Below are 27,801 nucleotides of genomic sequence, written 5' to 3' on the forward strand. Positions count from 1 at the left end.
CGAAACAAGACCCAAGAGAAAACCCTGATGGTCTTGCACCTAGATTAGGGGGTAGCTCCCCTCGGGACGGGCGCGTGCTTCACTTCACCCCTCCCGGTACCCCCTCGAAGCCCCTCCATTCCCGCCACCTCTTGGTGTTTCGGGTTGCAGAGGCTTCCATCAAAATTGGGTGTTTTCGCTGTTCCTGCATTTTATTCAGGACGCGAAACACCCGACAACCCCTCAACAGGAAGTGTTAAAATATAATACCCATCTCAGAGATCCTGGCAGCGTGGAAACTCCTGCCGGATATGTTCTTTTCTGTGGGTCTTATAAGGGCGTCAGGATTTAATTCACTCGCCGCTTTTCCGTGTTTCAACGCCGTGTTCTCACTACCGTAAACCGGATTTCTTTTTTTTGTAAAAACAAAAGACTCTATCTCCTGGTTAAAGGGGCCATGGTATGTGTTCCCCTTCCAGAGAGAGAGTTAGGTTATTACACTAAATACTTCCCGTTACCCATGGAGGGTGAGGGGTGGCGTCTGGCTTAGATCTTAAAGCTTGAACTACCCGTGGGTGTTCAAGTCCAAGATGATGCTTGTCAAGACGGTCATGTCTCAAGCCCTACAACTCGTTTGGCTGGTCACCATCGATCTTATGACGCACTTCTATAGAAAAGCGTCCTCTCTCCCACTCAGAACACTGTCAATCGGGGCATCGTATGGAGTTCAATCACAATGCGGGCACAACTGTCTCCCGCTAGTATTGAGTCCATTCAGATCACCCTGAGCAAAGTCAGGCTAGGTCAAGGTTGCACTGTTATCAGTATCAACGATTTCCAGGTCTCAGGGCGAACGCGTCCAAGGTGATCCCTCTGGACCTTCTGCTCATGAGACCGTTTTTGTTGTGGCCAAAAGCCAGGGGATTTCTTCCAAGGGCCAAAACCCCTAGGCTAAATAGGGTTACGCGCCTCAGGCTTCGTTCCCTTTCTATGTGGTTCAGACCCCGGTTTTCTGCCTTGGGTCCCACTCTAGGTGCGTCTTGTTGTCGCAGACTGCTAACGACAGACGCCTCCCTGACAGGCGGGGTAGCGGCCTTAAGTGGTCATCCAGCTTAAGGGGATAGGAGGGTCATCAGCTCGGTTGTCACAGTCACTGTCTCGGGTTGATGGCTGTATTTCAGGCCCTGAAATACCTCCTCCTGAGGCTGCCATGTCTTGGTGCGGATGGACAATACAGCGGTAGCCTCTTACATAACTCATCAAGGAGACCCACGTTCTTGTCAGCTGTATTTCTGACACGTCGGATTCTCCTTAGGGCCCAGGGTAAGCTCCTGTCACTCAGGTCAGTTATATCCCTGGATGCCCGTATTACGGGAGCAGATTTACGGTCCAGACAGAAAATACCAATGGGGAGTTAAGAACTCCACCCTAAGGTAGTAGTTGCCCAGAGTTCGCCAGCAAGGGTTTTTGCCTCTTACTGATAGCACTGCGCTGGCCGAACAGGGCTTGGTTCTCGGAGCTAATCTCTTCCCTCGACGGCTCGCCTTGTGCGATTCTGAACATGAAGGATCTTCTATCTCAGGCACAGGGCAATATTTCATCCCTGCCCGAATTGTGGAATCTTTCATGTTTGGCCCCTAAGTGTACCAACTGAGGGACACAGGGCTTTCTCCTGAGGTTATCGAGACCTTTTTTAAATGCTGGGCTTTTTCCACTTGGAACAAGTTTGGGTGAGATCTTAGGGCAGAAGAGGACCTCTTCGCCTCTATGAATAGCGCAATGTCTCCTCTACTTCTCCCTGAAATCACCCAGCCCCCTTGGGTCTGGACGTTAAGACACATACATGACCCAGAGTGCGTCTGTATGCATTTCTTTCCCCGGTTTCTCTGCTCCCAGGAGTCTTGGCCAATGTTCACCAGCAAGGGTCTTGCCTCCTACTTATGGCGCTGCGCTGGCCGAACAGGATATGGTTCTCGGAGTTATTATCTCTCCTCTATGGTTCGCCTTGGTCGATTCTGAACAGGGAGGACCTTCTTTCTCAGGCCCGAATTGTGAAACCTTTCATGCTTGGCCCCTGTATGGTACCAACTGAGGTTCGCAGGGCTTTCTCCTGAGGTTATCGAGACCATTTCAAGTGCTAGGGCTCCCTCCACTTGGAACTGATCTGGGTAGATTTTACAGGGCAGAAGAGGACCTCTTCACCTATGTTGATATTGCAATGTCTCCTCTACTTCTCCCTGAGTCAATGACCCCCCTGGGTTGATCGTGGTGGCGCATACATGGCACTAATGTGCCTGAATGCGTTTCCTTCTAATAAGTTCATATTACAGAACCAGCTAACTGCCAGTTTGCTTCAGTTTTGGAGTCTCTGTAGAAAGAACTGTCAGCGGGCACTTGCCTCACCACTGCCAGGTTCTATGTGGCCTCCACTTCCGTTTGCCATGCCTCGGTGGGCGGGTGGGCATCCTTGCTAGGACCTCTTCATAGGGTAAGACCCCCCTTTTTTAAAAACCTCTAGAGTCAGCGTTTGGTAGACTTCTGTCTCTCAAGATTGTTTTTCATATGGCAATTACGTCTCTAAGGAGACTTGGGTACCTACAGGCTCTGTCTCTTATGCCGGCCTGTTTTGAGTTGCCCCAGGTAGGACCAAAAGCATTCTTTGCACCCTCACCCTGACTACCTGCCCAAGGTGCCTTTCTCGACCCTTGGCCAGTCATTCTCTAAGCCTTCTGCTCCCTGCCGTTTGTAATGCCGGAGCAGCTAAAGACTACTCAGACTTTGTCCAGTCTGTGCCCTTCAGAATTATGTCCACCGCATTTGCTAGTGGCGTAAAGTCAGGGCAGCAGCTCTTCACTTTGAAGCCGTGACCGGGTTGTCACTTTGAGTGAGGGACCTTACTGCCCGGGCCTACGAGGCGCGCGGTCAAGCTTCGCCAGTAGGTTTTAGGGCGCGCACTACCAGAGGGCTCTCCTCCTCTAAAGCCTTGGCTAGAGGTCTCCATCTGCAGCAAGGTTGTGGTGCGGCAGGTTGGTCCTCTCCGTGCACATTCATTAAACTTTTATAGTTTGGATGTTCTTGCCACTCTGGGCTCTTACGCCCTTGAGTTGACACCGAACAAGTTTGTGGTGCGGCAGGTTGGTACTCTTCGCACACATTCATCGAACTTTATGGGTTAGATGCTTTGCTACTCTGGGCTCTTATGCCCTTGAGTCGACATCTCAGCTCATGCCTGAACAAGTTTGTGATGCGGCAGGCTGGTCCTCTCCGCTCACATTCATCAGTTTTTATGACAAGTTTGTGTTGCGATAGGGTTATCTTCGCACACATTCATCGAACTTTATGGGTTAGATGCTTTGCTACTCCGGGCTCTTATGCCCTTGAGTCGACATCTCAGCTCATGCCTGAACAAGTTTGTGATGTGGCAGGCTGGTCCTCTCCGCACACATTCATCAAAATTGAATGGTTTAGATGTTTATGCTACTCCGGGCTCTTATGCCCTTGAGTCGACATCTCAAGCTCATGTCTGAGACCTCTCGTGTTTTGTGAGTACACTGCACAACCGTAGGGGTCCGGACAGCCCCAAGTGCGGCAGCGTGGATATTGCGTTCCCCGTAGCGCTTAGCAAAAGCGCAGCATCAAAGTGAAGCGTTTTGTAAAGGGAACGTCTCGGCTTCTTTGCCGCACTGGGACGTCCCAGGACTGCTCTTCAAAAAGAAGTATCTGACGACACCTGGTGACGTATCCATTTATAGCCTGGCCGCAGGTGCATCTAATGATTACATCAGCCGAGGCTATAAATTCCGGTCAATGTTCATTGACGTGTTTCACACATTATTCAGCTCGGTTCACAGCTAAAGTTGTTCCCCGTAGCGCTTAGCAAAAGCGCAGCATCTCGTTCCGCTTTTTTCAGGGAACAAGGGTTACACATGTAACCCGAGACGTTTGTTTTCATGTTTCATCAAAACTTACTCTGCATCTGAAACACTTTATTTTCCGTAGATGCCACCGAGGTCACATGGGCTATTGGGAAATGTTAACCAATGGCCAAATATCTATTTTAGCTTTTGTTTGCACTTTTTCTGTTCATTTACCTTTTTGTTCTTTATTATTAGTGTACTGGAACATTCTGAAGCAATATGTCGATTTCCCGTGTGATCATGTTGGAAATACACAGACGTACTGATTGATGTATATCATCATGAAATCAGACAACCCAAACACAAGTGGACAAAAGAGAGGCATATCACGACCAGATGAAAACAGTGATGTGTTTCACATGTTCACTTGTAAAAGGCATCTTAATACCCAGTGTAAAAAAAGCATATGATTATCTGTTGTGGATATTAGGTGAGCTTTGAATACTGGTCCATATAATGGCCATGTTTAAATTCCATGTCATATGATGCATTTCTTGTGTACAATGAGACATGCATAAGCTTCCCCTGAAATGCCAATCACATATCTATTTTTTCTGCTCTCTAAATTTATGCTTTAAAACTCTACCACTCACCCCCCTTCACCCTCACTCCAGCTCATAGTTCCATTACCGTTCAGCCAGTGCAATAAGTGCTAATGTAGCAGAACCGATGGCCAGCATTGCAGTCTTACTCAGCACGCCTGGTCCATCAAATCCAACTTTCCACTGCCCATTTTCATCTACGGCAGATTGTGAGCAAGACGGCACTTTGTCATGGCAGACTCTCATCCATCCATCGTGCCCGCTTCCAAACTGATTGGGGCAATAACAAAGAGCGGCCCAGCCCCATAATTTATTTGATGGCAAATGTATTATTCAGGAGCCCTTCTGTAATTTATTCATGTTCCGCATTGCCTTATTACAGTTTAAACATCTGTTATTTTGGTTTATGGACTTGTGCCAGTGTGTGGGTCTCTCTTTATACTTAATGGCTTCATCAAAGGGACAAGCAATGTCTTCCTGGTGCATTTGCGTTAAATGTCCTTGATTTAACAGAGTTGTACGGACTAAAATCGTCTAAAATAGAAAATAACTAAAATAGAGTTGTTCTCTCCTAAAGCTGTGATGTAGTTTTTCTCTCTTGCTATTATTTCATTCCTTTTCATGACTGTATCCAACATGAAAGGACCCGGTCGTTGCTGAACAAAGACAAAATCTTTTGTTTTAATAATATTTTCCCTCCTCATCACACTTGACCAGTTTCTCTTTTTATTCCTTTTTTAAGACAAGTGTGAACCATACTGTGAACTGATGTGAATGTATATAAATGTTTCCTCTATCTCTTCATGTCATAACCTTTCATTCTGTTTTTATGACCTTCCTTCAGTCCCCCCGCAGGCTCTGATGATAGTGGGATTAGAAAATGAAGAGGTAAAGGCTGGTACCTTTCTCAGGGTGGTGTGCAAGTGCAATATGGGGGGAACCCTTTGGCCATTCTACAGTGGACTAAGGTGAGAGATAATGATAAGAAACCCTTTCTTGGGTGCTTAAAATAATTCAATTTAACACAAAATGACTTCTCTTATGCCTTCATTTATATGAATAGGGTCAAAAGATATGTACAGCAGGTAGCGGTTAGATTAAAAAGTATGCAGCTAAGAAATCATCCTTTTTTCACAGTATTCAATATGTACAGTATATATTGATATTTGGGTTAATGATGTGATGCTATTTTTTTTTTTTGTCCTGATCTAATAATTAGTCAAAAATGCATTTAAAAATGTAAGTGAATTACTTGAATACACCTCTACTATGAAAAATAAATATAATTAAACATTTTGAAAAAAGTAATGTAGGAGTAGATTGGAATAATTGTTTATTATTATGTTAAAAAAATAAGCAGTGCAACAATTTGGATTTAAAATTGTATTCATATTTAAAAAAGTCAGATGGTGTAGCCAACATTTAAGTAGACATTCTGTTGTAATGTGAAAAGAAAACCAGAAAAGAGAGAGAACCTTTAAACCCCAGTCAACCTTCATGACTGTGTGTGATATTTTTATTTTATTTTAAGAAACATCTTTGACATTTGAATGAAATTATCATTTTGTTCAGGTCAACTACTTGTGACTCAAAAATTATTATATATTGTTTACCTTGAAAAATATGTTTGAAAACTTAAAGTTATACTCTAGTGAAAATAACCAGGGCATGCTTTTCTACACATAACATATAAAAGGATATTAAATAATTTCATTCATAGGCACCAAAATAACAATTAGGGCTGTCATTTGATTACAATTTATAATTGAATTAATTACATGGTGTGCTGATGAATTAATCAAATTAATCACAATTAATCACATATAAAACTATTTGCTGAAAAAGCCCCTCAAATAACAATAATTCAATGTATTATAAAAAATATTCAGATAATTAAAACATGTTACATTATTGTGGTAGAGGAGTTTAGCATTGGAAAGACAATACAAAAAAGTGGCTTTAGAATCCAGTGTAATGTTTATTTGCATATTATTGCACTTAATCCAGTCATTGGTCTACAGTTCACACCAATCCATTTAGCAATTTAATTAGTTAATCAGTTTATTATGAGTGTTTGTCTAAGGACCTGTCAATGTAAATCTGTTTCAGATGGACGCTTTTGGAGCATCTCACTTTGGTTGCGTCACGTTGTGTCAAACATGTCATTTTTAGGTCACTGTGTCAAGGTAAACGTAGTTTGAAACTTGAGAATGAGATCCATAAATTCAGATTTACGCACCATCAAGCTGTGTTTTGAATGGAAGAACTCATCTTTTGATGAAGCTTTTGCACTGCAAAGCTTCATTGCCACAGAAAACTTTGCTGGGATGTTTTTGTAAAACCATTGGATTTGAATCAACGTCTTTACAAAAAGAGACATTATACTGAGGTTATGACATTAACAAAAGCAGTGCTTTTTGTAAAGGCCATTAAAAAATTCTTACGTCAGTTTTGCCTTGAGAGAGGCTCTTGGGTAACATTGAGTGGACTGCAACCCTGTAAATGTATCCCTTAAATAGGACATTTAAAAGCTGCAATACAATGATTTATCTTGTGATTCATCCTTTTGAGTTGTTGATATGCATTTTATTTGTGGATGATGAGAATCTGCAAGCTAAAGTGAAAGTTAGCTGGAACCAAGAACTTTATTGTGTCTGTGTTGTAGAGACTGAGACAAGCCATCAAGCTTAAATGCATTTGTAAGTGAAGTGTAGGAAGCCAGCTCTACTTTTTAATTCATGTAGTGTCTTGCGGATAGACTCTAAGTGGAGTCTATGAGTTTACTTTGATAAAATGTGTCAGTCCTGACATCTCTAATAATTTTCAGCTGATGCAAATGTTAGTGCCTGCAATCTGCAATGCCGTTGACTTGGATGAGTGATTTCAGGACGCAAATGTCTTACTCTTAAAGTACAGACTGCAATGAGGGAACTAGACTTCATTATCACAAGATTGTAGCCTCTCTCTACCTATCTATCTGTCTGTCTGTCTGCCTGCCTGTCTTCCTGTCACTCTTTCATATTTGCCTATCCATCCATCATTTTGTCTGTCTGTCTAATAACTTTCCTTTTCAGAATGGAGAGGTTCTCTCCACTAGCTGGGAGGTAGACATTGTGTCACGTAGGGTCAGGTGCATTTTAAACATGGAGGTGAAGCCAGAGGACAACAATGCTGTGCTACAGTGTGAGAGTGTTTACCTATTGTCCCGGTAACCAATGTCCCTCACATGCACTCTCATCACCTTTTGTGAGTATTAAAATTTAAATTACTCTACCAGTCAAAAGTTTGGACACAAACTATATTTAGTTTCTCATGACCTTTTAAACCTTTTGATCTCAAGAGGAAAGCTTGAAATTAGTTTAATTGTACTGAATTAATTGTAATTGTTTAAATATAAATTGTACCATGTGAAGTTGGTAGAGAGAATGTCAAGAGTTTGATTAGCTGTAGTCTAGACAAAAAGTGATTACGTGAAAGAAGGTAAAGTATATAAGATAAATTTGATTAGTTTAGCATAGTTGGAAAATAGTACTAATAAGGAATGTGTTTGTGTGAGTTGGTGAAATAGCTTAATAAGAAACTGCTCAATAAGGACAATGTGACATTTAAGACATGTAATACATTATAGCATTATTTTCTTTAAAGCTGCTATGAAACTGTATGTATTGTGAAAAATGCTTTACAAATAATAATGAATTGACTCCAAACTTATCACTGGTAGTATAAGTGGATATTAAAAACTTTTGACATGTAAAAGCCTCTTTTTGCTAGTAGCATTCAGCATACACTTAAGATAAAAGCTTGATATTTCATGACAAAATGTGTCACTTACCATAAGCCAGTTACATAGCTGTGTTATGGCTGACAAGCTAATCAGGTCAATATTTGTGCTTCTTGCAGTTTATATAATCTTTCGTTTTATAAGAGATGGTTTTTGATGTTCTTGACACAACAAATTCCAAATGTCAAATAAATAAAGTGGGATTCCAAAGATACGTCCACTGATAAAAATGCTTGTATTTTACAATTGTATTATTTAATACATATTATTTTAATTACAAATTATATTTTCAGTCTAATAATCAAAGTGAAAAGTCGAATTAAACAATTTACATGGATTTCATGAATTCTTTGTATTTGTCTCCCTTGCTGACTGTCTCTTTCTGTCGTGGTAATCACTTTTCCTCACAGTTTTACCAGCTGAGGTAACATTACTGGGCTCCTTGAAGCCGTTGAGGGACAGGAGATCAATCTGTGCTGTTACACCTCCTCTAGTAAACCACCGGTCCACATCCGCTGGTAGCTTGGGTTCAAAGATCTCAACAAAATGTTGTTACCAGCCAAAACTGAGGTATTGGCTGGTAACAACATTTTGTTGAGATCTTTGAACCCAAGCTACCAGCGGATGTGGACCGGTGGTTTACTAGAGGAGGTGTAACAGCACAGATTGATCTCCTGTCCCTCAACGGCTTCAAGGAGCCCAGTAATGTTACCTCAGCTGGTTTCATGAAATTCCTTACATGAAATGAGCACGGTTGCTATTCTATCTGAGAAAAAGCTATAGTTACTAGTGCTGTAAAACAGTATTTTTTTATTTTTTAGATTTTTATGTTTAATTGCCATATTTGATGACAGTGGTGGCTAATACCAAGTTACCACACTAGTAAACATAACTGTAGTAAATATATCTTGACAGAAACTATGGTTACCATGGTTAATTTTTGTAAGGGTTGCTAGCATTTTGAAAATAAAGTAATAATATTTTGAGAATAAAGTAAGCATTACAAGTATAAAGTCATAATATTTTTAGAAAAAGTAAAAATTACGAGAATTAAGTTGTAATATTTCAAGAATAAAGTCAAAATTACGAGAATAAACAGCTCTCTGTTCATGAATGAGATGTGCATTTATACAAGAGTTGGTACACCTGTGGGCACCTATCAAGTGAGGTGCGAGATACAGACTTGCTCTCAAGTGAAACGAAATATAATTGGAACAGCTTTGAATTATATAGGTTCATTTCAAGACATTGTGCAGATCCACCAAACAGTTGTGCAACTCTTGCACATGGTATTTCAGCGCAAAAACCTGCGTCTTATTTATTAACCACCCACAATCTATTTTAGCAGGGGCAATTAGCACTGAAATGGTGCTGCGTCTTGAGTATTTAAAGTCATTGTCATTCTGTTTGTCGCAAACACGCCCCTTTCTGTGTACATAAAGTTTATTGAATATTGCTCTTCATTCACAAAAAATGCCTGCTGCAATGTAGATCGCGCTATTACTGCAAATAAAAGAAAGCAGTAAAATTATTTTATTCAAAAGAGATGTTTGAGAACATTTTCATCTCATCAAATCAGCAGTAATTTATCAAACACTGATCAAATGATGGAGGAGAGTGTTATAGCTTGGCATATAGCCTATACTGATGCGTTGTGTAGTCAAGCACACATTTTTGGCATGTTTAAGAGATGATTTAGGTGTCTGGATCACAGTGGACATGTACAGTCCAGACAGGGTCAAATTTCGGTGGTCTGCAGCATGCTAATAAATACTGGGCACAATTCATTCATTCAGTTATAGTATTGTTTTGAGAGTAAAAACCAACAAAAAATCAGACCATGTCTGAGTTTTCCAATATTACAACTTAAGTGTTTACGATCATCTTAAAGGTGCAATATGTAGCAATTTTCATGTAATATTTCCCTTTTTTTTTGCCAATGTGTGAATGGCTTGTAATGAAACTTAAAGAATTATCCTTTCCCGGACTTCCTAGGTTGCCTATTAAAACCTGTAGACTGATTTTCATGTGATGGAAGTGGGTCGCTTTTGCCGAGAAATTCCAAAGGATATGAAGTTTATGTGCGCTCCCGAGAGCCTTGCCTCAGTGATTCTCTTCTGCTATTCAATAATGGCAACAAACTGCAACACTAGGCCACATTATCTCGAGATTGAATCAAGCAACCATCCGGCTCCCAGCACAACATCGATTCCTATAGAAACTCAGAGTAAGCCAAAAAAATAAAATGTATCTACCGAATCCTGTCTGGCTAAATGGGAACGTGATCGTGGTTGAGTGAAAACTAGAGTGAACATCGGCAGGGCATTTGATTCCTGGAGGGACCTTCGTTCGGTTTTGTGGATCAAATCCGACCCTGAATTGGCGTTCTTCTTATTGGACACGTAAGCTTGCAAAGCATGTGAAATATAAGGATTATGCCATGAGGATTGATCTGTGTAATTTTAGCTAACTTGATCTTGCCTGCACAGTAACTGTCATAAACAATATTAATCTGTAATTATTCAGCAAGGTACACTACAATAACACATTAAATTAATGCTATACAATGTTCAAGATAATGCAAAAAGATCCATTCATTAATGTAACATAACTTGGTTATACAGAAAATAAATACATTCTATTAATATTAAACAATAGTACATCGATATATCAAAATGACAGTTGTGAAGGAATCTCATCTATACTGAATTATGTCAACATATTTATAATGTAAAGTCTATTTTATAAAATGGCTACTGTCATCATCCACCAAATTTAGCTAAAAGCTATTGATGAATCTGGCAAGCTAGCTAACGCTGACATAGGCTATCGTATAAATGCAGTCAATGTATTATGCAAAGAAAAGTGATTACTTCAATCTACAGTCTCGCATAGTCAGACCTATATCCACACATTGTTTTAGCCCTGTTCCAGCACTGGAGAGTAAAATATAATATACATTCTCAAAGTTTGTAGTAAAACATTTATGATTAACATAATTATGCTACCTCAACTGTCTGCATGATGCCGGTGAATCATGTTGTCTCTTTGTACGTTACGTCATTGTTTTGGCCGATGCTTGCGTCCCTATTGAGTGTGTGCACAAGCACGTAATGGCCACTGGTGTCATTAATAACAAGGGTTTCTGAATCTTACATAGTGCACCTTTAACTAGCGTCACTCATTATTTAAAAATGGAGTAACGGCTGTTTCCCATACCAGCATGCAGATTGCTCTTTAAAATATACTATTTACAGTAAGTGTTATGAGAGCTGTCCGGTATAAAGGTGCTGTTATGAGAGCTGTCCGGTATAATTTTGGCAAATATTTTGGCCAATGATATATTTATCACAAATATTTTTACATATATACAGTATACAGAAAGTATATATATATTTTTTTTCAAGCTAAGCTGGGGTCAGATCACAGGGTCAGCCATGATATGGCGCCCCGGGAGCAGATAGTGTCAAGGGCCTTGCTCAAGGGCCCAACAGTGGCATCTTGGCGGTGCTGGGACTTGAAACACTGACCTTCTGGTCAATAATCCACAAGCTCTGGAGCCTCCCATTTTGAAATCTTATATTTTTTAACCGTATAATATATAGGCTATGTAACATGAAACCAAAAGTGATAAGGTATCTTTTAAAACCCAAAGGTTACATTATGTTTGGTTGGAAGTGGCCAAATGGCAGCGGCTTGTAGGGCTGGGTAACGATACAGATTTCCTGATTTGATTCCGATGGACACACTCTTGATTTGTTTTGATTTTGATGATTAGATGAGATTACGTCACATTTGGGAATATTTTGGGTGTAATGTCAATTTTCCTTATTTCTGAAAGCTATTAGATGTGTCTCAATGCCAATTTTGATACCAGAACAAAATACTAAATAATTTAAGTACTTTCTTTTCCTTTTGGCCGGTCAACCAGTGGTTACCTTTCGATTGATGTAGTGAGCACCCTTTACATAGAGTCAAAGATCTTGTACATTTTCAGAATTTGTTCAGATGAAGATCGCTATTTATCTGAAAAAATATATATATATTTTTTACCTAGACCTAGTAGAGGTCTTATGTCATTTAATGTCTCTCACACTAGATATACTCTTCATCTTGTTCAGCCTTGCAGTTGCTTTTCGAAACCCTTTGATTTGAGAACAGTTTCTGAGTGACTGAAATTCCCCATCAAGACTGCTTTTAGTTTAGATTCTATTAGCTACATCATAATATTCAGTCAGATCAGGGGCTTTTAGAGTCTCTTTAATCTCTCGCATTTCCCCTCCAGAAGTTGATTTGAATGAATTATAAGTGAATAAAAGCTGTCTCGAGGTGGCTTTGTGCTTTTCAGGACCATACTTGTTAATTTAAGGTGTTTTACGCTGGGTATTTCATTTGCATGCCTGTGTTAATTTATTATGTTCTTTCTATCCTGGAGTCACTCTTTATAATATGCTTTTTTGATAGTTTGGCCATAATTATCCGTAAAGCCAGGGCCAACCCTCTATGCAGGTATCAATTAGAGCTTAGTGAATGAGCAGAATTAAAACAGATTCTTTTTATATTCAGGTGAAAATGATTGTAAAATGGTTCAAATGGGAATGGAGGAGGCAGTATCCATCTGAACAGTAAAAGTAATATTTTAATTAGAACTTAAACAAAAAGACATAAACATAAGCACACACACGGCAGCTGCGTGTGCATATTATTTATAGAGCATTAATGTTAAAAACCTATCTGTTTGGGAGAATATTAAAATAAACTCTCTTTTAGTGCCACACAGTGGACTATATAATAAGGCTTCATAATTAGAGAGGTGTCATTAAATAATGCAATTATTACTCCTCTTACTGTGTGTGTCTGTGTGTATACAAACGACAGAATGGTTAAGTGGTGCCAACTGCATCAAAGCAGCTATCTTCAGAGCGGGGTGTGTCATGGGTGCTCCTCCTCACCCTCCAGCCCATCGACAATCTCGACACCTACCGATGCGACTCATCCAACAAGACCAAGAAAGTTCTGTCTGCTCACACTAAACTCAAGGTTCTGTGTAAGCTATTAAAATGTACTTTCACAATTCTGTAATTTGAACAAATTATTTCTGTATTTTGTTACGAGAATAGCATAGAGACTTGGGGGTTGGCTCTTTTGACTTAGACCAGTAAGCAACACCTTAGCAACCACATAGCAACGTGCTATAAACCCATCAGAACATCTTTGCAACCACATAACAACACCCTGTCAGTCACCCACAACACCCTAGCATCATGGCAGCAAGTTTTGCATATGCAACCACCAAAGTTTTATTGTGCATGTTTGTTGAACTCTATAGTTTGCAAATGTTCTTTTGTATTCTCCCTGGTCAAGTTCCAGCAGTGAGTGTGAAGATTATTGCCAAGCAGGTGGAACTTCACAGGGGTCCGATGCTGGATCTGGACTGCTTAGCTTGGAGCAGCAACCCTACAGCAAATATCAGCTGGAGTCTGGACCACCACAAGACCTAAATCACAAACTTATCCACACTGTTACACATATGCAAAAATGCACACATACACTCAGGTCCAGCTAATACTCTATTACTTAGTTCAACATCTAGCAAGTGCACTAAGAGCTCCCAAAGGGATTTTGCCTGCTCGTATGATGGACCAGTCATTTGACTTTCTGATTTATCCCGATTAATAGACTGCAAAGCGTTTCAAAAAGCGCTTAATTATTAATTATAATATTAAAGCGTTGCTTTATATTCAACTTCATTTGAGTGCATTTTAGATCAGTGTAAGATCAGTTCCAAAAAGGTGGTATTTGCACTAAGAATTGTGCAGGTATAATAGATTACACCTAATATGAAACTCTCTTCATTTCCTTTTATTTCCTGTATAAAAATGAGACATGACAGATGTTTAGCAATGTTGCTCAATACTCTGTGAAAATTAATTTCCTTTATCAGTTATTTATCCTTTTTTCTAGAGCAAATATCTAAACATCCTTAAACCAAGATAAATTTACTTGAGAAGCAAAATCTTACAGAAGACTTCTTAAATAAAGTTAGTTTTTTTCACCCCATTGGCAAATTGTTGTTTCTTGTTTCAAGCATATACCTCACTAAATAGTGTGCTTAAAATGCTTAAAACCTATTTTCAAATGGGGCAAGAAAAATAAACTTAATTCAATATGATATATTCTTTGAAACCAAGTCTTAATATCTTGTGCAATTTTGCTTCTCACGTAAATGTATCTTGTTTTAAGAATGTTTAGTTATTCTTTCTGGAATTCAGACAACATTTTGCAAAAGAAAGTTTTTTTTTTTTCTGCTTAAAGTGGGAACAGCAAAGTGTGACATTTTTGCAAAGGCAGATAGACAATTTGGAAATCCTTCCAGAGACCATTTTTACCTCTGTAATAGAGTTTGACAGGCAGTCGGTGAAGTCATTATCTTGTTAGAGTCTGTCTCAACGCTGTCCATATGTAGCCAGAGGGAAAAGAAATCTACTTTTACGTCGATTGAAGATCAGATCACAGAACAGTTGTGGTGTTTGAACAGCCAAGCTTTGTCACATAGCTTTATTTCTACAATAATTCAACAATGACTGTAGTGTTTGTGAGAATAGGAGAGGTTAGTTTCCAGTTTTATTGGTTTTCAGTTTTGTTGGATGGTCCCCAGGGGGCCCTAACACCATGTTGGGCAAACAAAAATATTTCACAGCAGGTAGTGTTTTTAATGTGAAGGGGTTTATCAAATATTATTTAATATTCTTTGTTTGAAATGTGCATTAGAAATAACATAGTAAGTTGTCTTTTATTAAGGTTGATCATACTTTCTTTCTTTCTTTCTTTCTTTCTTTCTTTCTTTCTTTCTTTCTTTCTTTCTTTCTTTCTATCTCCCTCACACTTCAAGAAATTAATCAGGCCCCTAAAAAGGCTGAATTTGTTTGCATGTCCCAGACCAGTAAGCTGTCCCTCACCATGGGAAAATAATGACGTGCCAGGCTTTCAGTAATGTGCTGTTTGGGGGTGCAAACAACTTCTACATTTTAAAGGTACGATGTGAGTGTGTACTTGAGTACAATTGTGTTTTAATAAACAACAAATCTACATTGAAAATTAAAAAAATAAATGAAATGAAATGTCACATAAAATGAATGAGATATGTTGAAGATTCTGCAATATTTCGAGGACACTGAATTCTAATGTAAGCACATGTTTGATATCAAAAGGTCAGATTTCCTTGCTTTCATTGAATCACACACAATGCTATTTGGGACATTGTGAAATCATGTTGGATAACATGAATCATCAGATTTTGAACAAACATGTGGAGTACATGCCAACTCAAATTTTAATGCTGATAATATAATTTGCAATGGGACAAAAACTGCTTTAAAATGAGAAAACTGCCAAATGGACACAGACCTTTGGACCTCGCTGTATTTTTACATGTGTGTGTTTGTGTGAGCTTGTTGGCATGAAGATATACTTCAATTGGCAGGATGTATTGGCAGACATTCTGAGTTTGTGTTTGAATGAGTATTTTTGCTAAGGTGTTTGAGAGAATATGGTATTTTGTTTCTGTGTGTGTGTGTGTAGATGGGTGGGTTTGGGTGGTTTACGAGGACATATTTTAGGTTAAAAACTGGTAATTACAAGGGTATTATGCTATAATTGTGGTTTATGGGGACATTTCTAGTATCCCCATAATTCAAATCGCTTAAAAAAACATACTAAACAATGTTTTTCTTTTAAATGTAAAAATGTAGAAAGTTTTTGTGAGGGTTAGGTTTAGGGGTAGGGTTAGGGGATAGAATCTATAGTTCATGCAGTATAAAAATAATTATGTCTATGGAGAGTCCTCATAAGGATAGCCACACCAACATGTGTGTGTGTGTATGTGTGTGTGTGAGAGAGTCCTTGTCTGCAGTGATTATGGTTTGACTTTGATGCTGTTTTGTCTGATCTAGCCAGCCACCTCTTCAAAGCCTGCCGTGCTTTGTGAGCATGAAGGAATGCCATTGTGTTTGTGTGTGTGTCTTTGTGTGTGTATGTGTGTGTGTGTGTGTGTGTGTGTGTGTGTGTGTGTGTGTGTTTGCACACACTCCTAGTCTATTTCAGAACCTCTACATCTTGCATTTTCTCTTTCTACACTTGTTTGCCATATATCTTGTCAGTCTATGTTGGAACAGGCCATTAATTAGCACATCCGTTACCTGTTTTATTGTCTTATATTAAGATTAGACTACATCTTTCACTTTCTGATTGTCTTACAGATGTAAGCATATAATTTGTTCAAATCTGCATTTGAATTCTTATTGCCACCGCAATGACAGTGCACATTAATGAGACAAAGATACAGAAAGCCCCAAGAGAAATCAACAACACAATAAAGCATGTGACTTATTTACACCCTGCACAACAAGCCAATCTAGCACCAGACATTAGAGGAGGAAACTGTTACTTTATCAAATCAGTCGGATGACTTAGTCCTGTAGGACACTAAAAATACCATGGTACTACCATGTTTGGTTAAAGGCATGTACCTTTGTAGTACCATGGTATTTTTTTAAGTATGTTGGAGGACCATGTAAATACCATGGTACATGAGTATGGTAATTATTCAGTACTATGGTGTACATAAATGTACCATGTTATTTATGATCTGATACCATATTTTTTACCCAGATCCTAACATAGGACTTTTTGTAAGGATATGAATCAATGGTAAAATGTTCTTTATTTAATCATAATAATTATAATAATTATGTTGCCAGTTAAGTTGCTAAAATGCTTTAAATATTCTGCACTACATACCCCATAATCACAAAGTTTTTGATAATTTTTCAAATGTATTAAAAAGAAAAAAGTTAATATAACATTGACATAAGTATTCAGACCCTTAACTCAGTACTTAGTTGAAGCACCTTTGGCAGTGATTACAGCCTTAAGTCTTTTTGGGTATGATGCGACAAGCTTTGCACACCTGGATTAGGAGATTTTCTGCCATTCTTCTCTGCAGATCCTCTCAAGCTCTGTCAGGTTGGATGGGGACTGTCAGTGGACAGCCATTTTCAGGTCTCTCCAGAGATGTTCGTTTGGGTTCAAGTCCTGGCTCTGGCAGGGCCACTCAAGGACATAAACAGAGTTGTTCCTGAGCCACTCGTGCATTGGCTGTGTGTTTAGGGTCATTGTCGTGTTGGAAGGTGAGCTTTCGGCCCAGACTGATGTCCTGAGCACTCTGAATCCGGTTTTCATTAAGGATATCTCCATATTTTGCTGTGATCAGCTTTCCTTCAACCCTGACCAGTCCCCCAGTCCATGTCAATGTTTAACACCCCCACAGGATAACGCTACAATCACCATGCTTTACTGTTGGGATTGTATTGCGCAGGTTATGAGCGGTGGCTGGTTTCCTCCAGACATGACGCTTGGAGGGCAAACAGTACAATCATCATTTCATCAGACCAGAGAATCTTGTTACTCACAGTCTGTGAGTCCTTTAGGTGCTTTTTTATGTGTCTTGCCATGAGGAGAGTCTTCCATCTGGCCATTTTGCCATAAAGCCCAGATCGGTGGAGTGTTGCAGTGATGGTTGATCTTCTGAAAGTTTCTTCCATCTCCACACATGATCTCTGGAGCTCAACCAGAGTGACCATCAGGTTCTTGGTAACATCTCTTACCAAGGCCCTTCTCCCCCGATTGCTCAGTTTGGCCGAGCGGCCAGCTCTAGGAAGAGTCCTGTTTGTGCCAAACTACTACTTCCATTTAAGAATTATGGAGGCCACTCTGCTCTTGGGAACCTTCAATGCAGCCAAACATGTTTATTGTATCCTTCCCCAGATCTTTGCCTTGACAAAATCCTGCCTCTGAGCTCTGCAGGCAGTTCCTTTGACCTCATGGCTTGGTTGTTGCTCTGATATGCATTTTCAGTTGGGAGACATTATATAGACAAGTGTGTGCCTTTCCATATCATGTACAATCAATTGTATTTGTCACAGGTGGACTCCAGTCAAAGTGTAGAAACATCTCAATGATATTCAGAGAAATGGGATGCTCTTGAGCAAAATTTCAAGTGTCACAGCAAAGGGTCTTTGTCAGTTTTTTCTGTTTATCAAATTTGCAAAGTTATCTCACATCTGTTTGCTTTGCCATTATTGGGTATGTGGTGTAGATTGATGTGAAAAAATAATCATTTAAAGCATTTTAGCATAAGGCTAAACTAACATAATAAAATGTGAAAAAAAATGAAGGGGTCTGAATACTTTATGAATGCACTGTATATATGATCATAAATGATATTTAATACATTATATATAATTTATCCTAATTTGTTAATCATAATCATTATTATTTTTTATATCATTATAACTTAATCTATTCTGTAATAAAAGCTGCTATACCCCCTCCTTCCCCCCCTTCCCCATTGCAACCCACATTTTTTTATGTTGTTGTTTACACTACAGGTTAGGGTAATAATTATTTTGCTCTTTATTTGGATTCTGTTTTCATAAATAGTACATTTTAACTATAATTTTAAAAGCAATAATAACAATATGTTATTTAAATTGGCGCTACAAATTAATTACATAGTAATTGCATGTACTTCAGTAGTATTACTCAGTACTTATGTACATACACAGAAACATTACCATTGTAATATAAAACGTGACCTATAATTATATATTATAATTATATATATTAGCACCTTCACATGTTTCTGTGTATGTGTGTGTGTATGTATTTGTATGCTTCAGTTCCTCCCGAGTTATCAGACGACCAACCCAATCTGGTCCAGGTCATTGAGGATGAAACGGCCACGCTTCCTGTCAAGCTCTTGGAGAACCCAGACAAAATCACCTGTGATTTGATTTTTCAGGTCGAGAAGTTTGTGAAAATTATTTGACAAACATTACATGACACTACGAGCTGTGTCACCCCTTAGAGGCATTCTAAACACATACACACACTCGTAAACACACAGTGCCATATGCATTCTGAATAAAATATCAACAAATTCTGGAGCTGCACCTTGGCAGATGTGAACTTGTGCTAATATATGCAGTCTAAATGAAGATCGCTGTCTTTCAGAATGGGACACAGCATTTCCGGTTTTCATTTGTGTGTGTCCCTGTTGTATTCCTTCAAAGAGGTTTCCAAGGGAAAAGGGTTTCTGTGGAAAATCTATGTATTTGAGTTTAAGTGGCCCCAAAGGTATACACTCAAGCCACAGTTATTAATGTCATATCATTAGTTATCAAATTAAATATCAAAACAAGTGCCTTACAATTAAAAGAAAGATAGAACAAGGACATTTGTTATGGAAAACATTTAATAGAAAATTGTTTGTTAGGTTAAGAAGAAAAAGTGACATTCTGAGAAAAAGTCAAGCATCGTTTGTGTACAGATGCCACTTGGTTTGATATTTTGTAGTTTAATGCAATGTCATTCAGACATTTTTAAATGTGACCTACATGTACAAATAATCTTTTAAACCTATGTCTAGGTATAAGATAGAAATATTTAATTTGTGTGTTTTTGTTTGTGTATTTGCAATGTGACAGCTCTGTGTTTCACCTGGTTCTATTTTGCCTTTTTTTTTGTATTTGTGACAGAAAGAAATCCTCGTTACAGCTTCTATGACTGGATGCTGGACATTGTGAATGTGTCTTAGCGAGATGGGGGTGATTACATCATAGAGTGTTCCAACGCGGAAGGGAAGAACCACACCAAACTCAAATTGAAGTACAGTGTGAGGAACTCTTCCAAATTTAACTTGGCCACACTTCACAATAAGGTTGTATTTGTTAACATAAGTTAATGTATTAGGTATCATGAACTAAAAATTAGCAATATTGTTTTACAACATTTATTAATATTGGTTTATGTTAAATAATGGAAATAAAATTGCTCATTGTTAGTTCATGTTTAGTTTATAAAATATTAACTAATATTTATATTACTAAATTAACAGTAATTCAAATTAATACATGTTTTAAAAGTATTGTTCATTGTTAGTTCATGTTAATTAATGTTGTTCACCAATTTTACACAATACAACCTAATGGTAAAGTGTTACCTTTAACCCTAACTTAACCTCCTGAGACCCGAGTGTGACTGCTGCTTTCTTCCCTTTATGATTTTTAACTAGTATCACCTAATAAATAAGCAAAAAATTATAATTTTCTAGAGCAAATTGAATTCCAAAAAATGAATGTCCACATATATGGACAGCAAGACTATGCTGTGAAATTTTAAATAACACTAAGCTATATAAAGTCATATTTTTTTATCAAATTGTTTCCAGGAGTGTTGGTTATTCATGTTTTTGAGACGTTAGATACATTACAGCTGATTTTCTGTAAAGCTGAATAAATATTTTTTTTATTAAATGTATTGTCTAGCATCTGCCAACAATGTTAAAATAAAATGTAGCATTGTAATATTCTGAATCTATGTACTGGTTACCATTTTCCCATGTCTGCCAAATATGTTGACTGTTCCAAACATCACCTGCAGCCTGCAACTGAACTTTTGGTTGGATTTTAGGATTGAATGTACTTATTTGCATAGAAAGCTATAGGATAATCCCCTGCTCCCTGTTTAGTGAATGACTTAACCTCCAGTGTGCTCTCTGTCTTCACTGGTCTCAAAACAGTTTGAAGATCACCTTATTTTCATCCTAACTCCATATAAAGCCTGTGAAAGCAACATTTTTCAGCTTTTAGATGAACCCATTGATTCTCAATGTGAAAATGCACAGTAAATATATAGGAATGCATAAACTAATGTTAATGAATATAATTGTATTGCACAGTGAAACAAAAAAATGTACTTAACAGAATGTATATTACAATGAAGCTGAATGACCCAAATATGTGTTAAGATTTTAGTCATTTAAGATAACAAACATGCCTTTTCTACTTTTGAGGAAATGCAGTGCCAGTTTCCACATATGTGGACATCATGTATATCAGGGCGCTGATGTGCAAAATATTAACAGATTTTTTTAAAACGGCATATTAAACAAAACTACTGACTCTTTACAACCAAGCAAGTTTCAATGAAAAAACGTACCAGATTTCTTACCAGAGGCACTTTTCTGTGTCATGTGACTTGGTGCGTCAGAAGTTAACCCTTTAAATGACAGCCGAGAGTCTTGTGAACAGTATTCACTTGGTTTTTATTCATTTAAATGATGCGCTTTGTATAGCGCAGCCAAAATACAATGTCCACGCATGTGGATGCCGAGTCGCAGGAGGTTAAAGGGATAGTCAAATTCTGTCATCAATTACCATCCTAATGTTTCTCCAAACCTGTATGACTTTCTTTATTCTTCTTGGAAATAAACAGGATTTTGATAAATGGGAAACAAAGAACTGTTATGACGTAAAATGAATAAGAACTGTTACGATTTTGCACTATTTCTTGGTCACTAATCATAAAAGAAAAATGTTGATATTTCTTCTTTATACAAAAGGTCAGATTTCCTTGCTTCTGTTGAAGCACACACGATGCTCTTTGAAACATTCTTAAATCTTGCTGGGATAACATGGATCATCAGGTTTTGCACTAACATGTGGAGTCCATATCATCTCAGGTGTATTCTAACTTGTAGTTATTGTCAAGATAGTGTGAAAACATATGTAAGACAGAATGATTTTCAAAATGTAAATTACCACAAAAGTCCCACCGCATAGCAAATCTGCACTGTTCTACCACATATTTATATGCTAATTCAAACCCCCAAAGATGTACATACACTTGAATGTGAAACTGAGAGAAAGAGAGGGACACAGCTATAGAGAAAGAAAGAGCACTCCCACTTCCTTAATGATTTAATAATAGCACTCTGTCAAATCTAGGCCTGAATGTTCTTGCAAAACCTTCTGCACTAATGGATCTTCACATCCTTATACAATAGCAGCTGACAGAGGTAGATTTTCATTATGCATGGGCCATTTGAATAGCTTTTACCAAAGACGCTGTTTTCCATGTTGCCCCCCCCTTGCTGTTAGGAACGATGCAGAGGATTATTGTACACGCCAAAACGCCAGAGACAACACTAGTTGTAATGGCCCACTTGGTTGAGGATATGATCCTCCTGGGGGTAGGGATGGAGATGTGGTGGAAGAACAAGATTGGTGAGGTTTGCCGTACATGTCTGAGGTAGCCATTTTTGGTCTGCGTTTCAAGGAACCTCAATATAACATATGTTCCCTTTTCCTGAGGACAGTCTAAGATGAAATGTTTAATTATTCCTTTAAAGACCCCATGTCATAAAAAGTTTTTTTTTTTTTTTTTTAAAGAATCCCAGTCAAAGAGATTCATCTTAGAGAATTTTATTTTTTATTATATTACATGAAATAGGCATATACCTCGGAATATACTGTATACATATTAAGACATGCACATTTTAAATTTTTAATTTGAATGGATGTTATATAACAGGTGCGTTACGCACCTATATATATATATCATGCAGTTGAATTAAAGTTTTGGAAGTTCAGATACAATCCAGTTGAGTCTTCTTCACAAGCTCTTGAAATGATGATTAATATATTTTCAGTCATCTCCATGCTGGATCGTTTCGAGTTTGATTGGATGCTTATTGATTTAATTGCGATTGGATGCAAATAAAAAGGAATGTTACAAATGCAGATACACTTGTTTTAGTGCTACCATAATATAATACATGCTGTATGTATTAATGTAAGAATTGCATTACATTATTATATATTTGTTATAAAATGTTAAATTCTTTCATAAATAAAGACATTGATCATGACCACTGATCTAGAGTCAGCTAGAAATTAAAGTTTGTATATGAGGTGCCGTGGCCATGGGAAGGCTAAGCCTTACCCAGCCTTACATATGCTCCACCTATACATGACTGTTAGTTCTTATGTAATTTATATGTAAGTGTTCTCCTCAAAGCTGACAAAATTAACTTTTAGCATATAGATTAGAACTACATCTTTACAGTCTTCCGGGAAAAGGGACCAAAAATATTGATGACTCACTAATTTTGTACTCACTCATTTTGTCCAATAAAATGCTCTCTAAAATAAGAACAACCCTCACCCTAAACAGTGTCACCTACTTCTGACTAGCAATCGCAAGTGCAAATCATGTTCATAGCTGTGACATAAACTAAAGGCTATTGGCTATTTAAAATACAAGGTACGATTCGATGTGCCCCACCCTAACTTCCTGTCTATATAGGCAATATGCCATAAAATATGTTATGTTTTGGGCTTAAAGTACATAGATTTTGAGTCCAGAACCAGATTTGTTGAGGCATCCATTTTGAGGTGTTGTATTTATTAAAAATGTTTTGTCATAGTTTTCCCCTTTTATGTGCAGCATATAAAAAGATGGCACTGGGGCCATTTGGTTGATTTGTGTCATATAAATTGAGTTAGGTGCAGAGTAATGGAAACAAGAACTCTATGAGAATGACTTATCCAAAGGTATTGTGTAAAAATATACCAGATTTACTAGTTATTGCAAATATTTTCCAAAAAAATTTTTTACCAGGAAAATGAAACTGAATTCTGTTTTGTTATCAACTTAACCCTTTTCCGTACAACCCCCATTCTAGAGGTTTAATAAGCTGATTTAATGGGGACCATGTGCATGCTTCAAAAGACCATTTTTAAGCAATCTTTAAACATTATTACCATTCCTGTACAAAGTGGATGAATAAACATTGCAACTGTGAGACATTCTCACTTAGTCAAAAGAGCAGTCTGATCTCATGAAAATTACGTGACTGAGGCAACACTTTTTCAAAACAAAATTAAATGCTTTTGGCTGCAGTTTCCCTGTTAAATGTCCAGCGAGGGGCATCAAAAGTGAGTGAAATGTTTTTGTAATCGATGAGGTTTTTAAGGTGAATATTACAGAGATTTTAATGAGAAAAACGTACCTCCCTAACCTACTGTATCAGTTTGTCTCCATCATGTTTAAGGACACTTATTTTGAAGTTTTCTCCTGCTCTAGATTTCCCAGTATCCACTGCACTAATCACTTTATTGTTATCTCCATCTGTATGCCATTCCCTAATTAAGTTTCCATGTGTACAGATACCCTCTAGTTTTGTTCATAGTTTGTCAGTCCGTGGATGGTAATGTTTGAATGCTTATGTCTGTGAATGCATTTGTTTTCACTCCAGCATTTGATTCCACTCCAGACAATGTTCTACTCCAGTGTTTATAATTAAAAGATTCTACTCCTGTGTCTCCTCTCTTCCACTCCTTGGGCACCAAACATTACAGAAGGACTGACCATATAAGTGGATATACCAGCCGTAGGAATCCTCTTCCTCGAACGAGGAGATCGTCCAGCTGAGGATCACGTGCGTGAGTTTCTTCATCTTGCGAATTTGGTGCACTATGAGGACCACTCTCTGGTCTATTGCTTCAGAGCTGGTCTGAATAGTGCGCTGAAGCGGATGCCTCCTGGCGGGTCCTCACTGGATGCTGTGCAACTTCGTGGAGGTGGTGTTGAAACTTTGTGGCTCTCCATTCACTGTGGATGTGGAGGATGAGGATTTTGAAGCCTGCCACGGTTAAAGGGCCAGTGCCCATGCCTTCCACTGTTAGCGAGCCAGTGCCCAAGCCTACCACGGTTAGCAAGCCAGTGCCTTTAGCCTCGTCCGTCCCAAAGCCAGTGCCCGTAGCCCTGACCGTGCCAGAGCCAGTGCCTGTAGCCTCAACTGTCCCCGTAACATGCTCTGCCATCTCTGCCAGTGCTCATGACCACAGAGGTTGTTCCCCAGTCTCTGCCAGTGCTCACAAACATGGAGGTTGTTCCCCAGTCTCTGCCAGTGCTCACGACTACGGAGATCATTCCCCAGTCTCTGCCAGTGCTCACTACAATGGTGGTCGTTTCCCAGTCTCCGCCAGTGCTCATGACCACGGAGGTCATTCCCAAGTCTCTGCCAGTGCTCTCTTCCACGGCTCTCAGCCCCGAGCCTCTCATGGTGCCGCCTTCCTCGGTTCCGGCCCCAGAGTCTGCCATGGTTCTACCTCCCTTGGCTCCGCCTCCCTCGGCTCTGCCCCCAGACTCTTCCATGGCTCCACCCTCTGACTCTTCCTCAGATTATTCCTTGGCGTCGCCTCCCTCAGTTCCGCCCCCAGAGTCTACCACAACATAGACTGGGAGCTCCCTCGGCTCCCAGAGTCTTCCATGGTTCTGCCTCCCTTGGCTCCGCCCCCAGAGTATTCCATGGCTCCACCCTCTGACTCTTCCTCGGATTCTTCCTCGACGTCGCCTCCCTCGGCTCCGCCCCCAGAGTCTTCCATGGTTCTGCCCCCCTTGGCTCCGCCCCCAGAGTATTCCATGGCTCCATCTCCCTCGGCTCCGCCCCCAGGGTCTTCCATGGCTCCGCCTCCCTTGGCTCCGTCCTCAGACTCTTCCTCGGATTCCTTGTTTCCACTCCAGCTTTTGTTTCCACTCCAGACAATGTTCTACTCCAGTGTTTATAATTAAAAGATTCTAAGATCCCACTCCTGTGTCTCCTCTCTTCCACTCCTTGGGCACCAAACATTACACCTACAACTTTAACCTAAACCTAACCAGTTGTGTCTATAAAGCAAATGAGAGGTAAATAAAACAGACATCCTTACCCTAAACCAACACATAAACCTAACCGATAGTGTCGTAAAAGCACATACGACATGAAATTGAAATTTGAAGCAATCATGTCATTTTGTGTCACTTCTATGACACTCTTGGCTAACGTGTTAACTTATGTTGTTGACTGGTCTCGAACTGCAGTTTTCTGAGTCCAAAGACTTGGCAGTATAAATGAACACGGGATGGGTTAAAGTGCCCGCTTACTTCCACTATTATATGTAAGGAAACAGTATGTGTGATTCTGTCCTTATACTACTTTATTATGTAAGGACATTTATAATGGAATTAGTCACCTTTATTACCATTTATTAACCTTTATAAATTAGATAAATTACAAATAACTAGCTTATTTGTCTGAATAAAATTCTCCTCCATTATATTGATAGTGAATGAAACTGGAACAGAACAGGGGAATGAAGCTATGAAAAGAGTAATTTAACAATCTGAAAGAACCATAAGTTTCTTTCTTCAAAGCACCTTTGTTAACAAAGGGGTTCACAGCTTATACTAAACCTCTGTTTAGTTAGTTAATTTTATGATACTTGCAATGCCTTAGCTGTTAAGAGAACGCCTGGATGCAGTCTCAGGAGAAAGTCTTGATGGTTCCTTGAGTTGATGGTGTTGAAGTTGCAATCAATTTCTTCTGCGTGGAATGAATAAATGATGATGAACATGCGTTGTTAGTTTGACTCTGCTATGGTTGAGGAAGTTACACATGACTTGATGTGTTTGAGGCCTGCCGGCCTCAATCACAGTGATCTCAGTGTCAGACTGGGTGTTTCCAGTCCCACACGAAGAGCAACCAAGAGAAGAGAGAAGAGAGAGAAGAAGAGAGGGAGGTCACTCCGACATTGCCTTTAACTCCTGAGGGAGGTCACTCCTCTCGAATTTGGCTTGCCTAATGAGAAAGGTGCAGTTTTCCAGCGGGGAAAGTTCCTTTGTTTGGAAGCTGACTTATTTGCATGATTGGTGTAAGCTGGCAGTTTGTGCCCCTTTATGCTCTGATTAATATAACAAGCATACAATGCATGCTATAAGTAGGTGATATACACCAATCTGCAGGGCATCACACAAAGTTTAATTTGATAGGAAGCATGATACCAATAATTTTACATTATCTAATGGTTCTGTCATAAAGCATGCATAAAACGGAATACATAACAAAAGACACTATACAAGACAGTGATAATCATACACACAATGTCCTGGGGATATGCATGTTCATGTTTAGAACAGTTTCGATGCATGGTTAAATTTTTTGGAGAGGTGAACGTCAGGCTACAGCGTATAGGTTCGTTACAGAACTATAAATCGGCCTTAAGTAGGCAGCTCAATGCTTTGGAACTGAGCTTGGGACTGTGTAAGATAACTTTTACTTTTAATTGGTATAATTTAATTGTTTTTGACAGATCGATTTAGTAACCCTCTTGTTAAATCACTCCAGACCTATGTAAGCCTTACATGGTCAATGTAAGTGACTAGAAATGTCACTGCCTCAGCTATAAACATAGTTATTCCTACTTTAATTAAATCACCTTTCTAATAGTTTTTTTTTCATCTAGGTTGATTCTGCAGATGCATGTCTTCATTAATGTTCTCTCATCTCTTTTAATAATACAGTTATCCTGACAGAGTGTGACAGATGGGGGGTTTAATTCTGTAGCCTTTTGAATGTGTTGTTAATTTGCTTCAGTAAGCATTACCTCTGTTCAAACATGTGCAGCCTTTACTGTGGTGACAGCCACTCAAATACTGTTTGCAACCAGCCATTAAGGAATACCAGTGGATATAAAATAACAGTGTTTCTGCACCACACATAATGGAGATGACATCACAATAGACCTTTATTGTACAAACTTTTTTTTCCCACCTTGTGAATAATTCACAAGGGAAGTGCGGAATAATGAGGCACACTGTGATGTGACTTCAACAAGTAAAACTCCTGAATCACTGCTTT

The 27,801-nt window shown here is 38.9% G+C and overlaps 1 pseudogene; it reads left to right on the forward strand.

The window, feature by feature from the left end:
* LOC127629475 (nephrin-like) overlaps positions 1-27,801 on the forward strand; it is a 110,185-nt pseudogene that overhangs the window by 47,502 nt on the left and 34,882 nt on the right.

Source organism: Xyrauchen texanus, chromosome 36, assembly GCF_025860055.1.
Source record: "Xyrauchen texanus isolate HMW12.3.18 chromosome 36, RBS_HiC_50CHRs, whole genome shotgun sequence".
NCBI lineage: Eukaryota > Metazoa > Chordata > Actinopteri > Cypriniformes > Catostomidae > Xyrauchen > Xyrauchen texanus.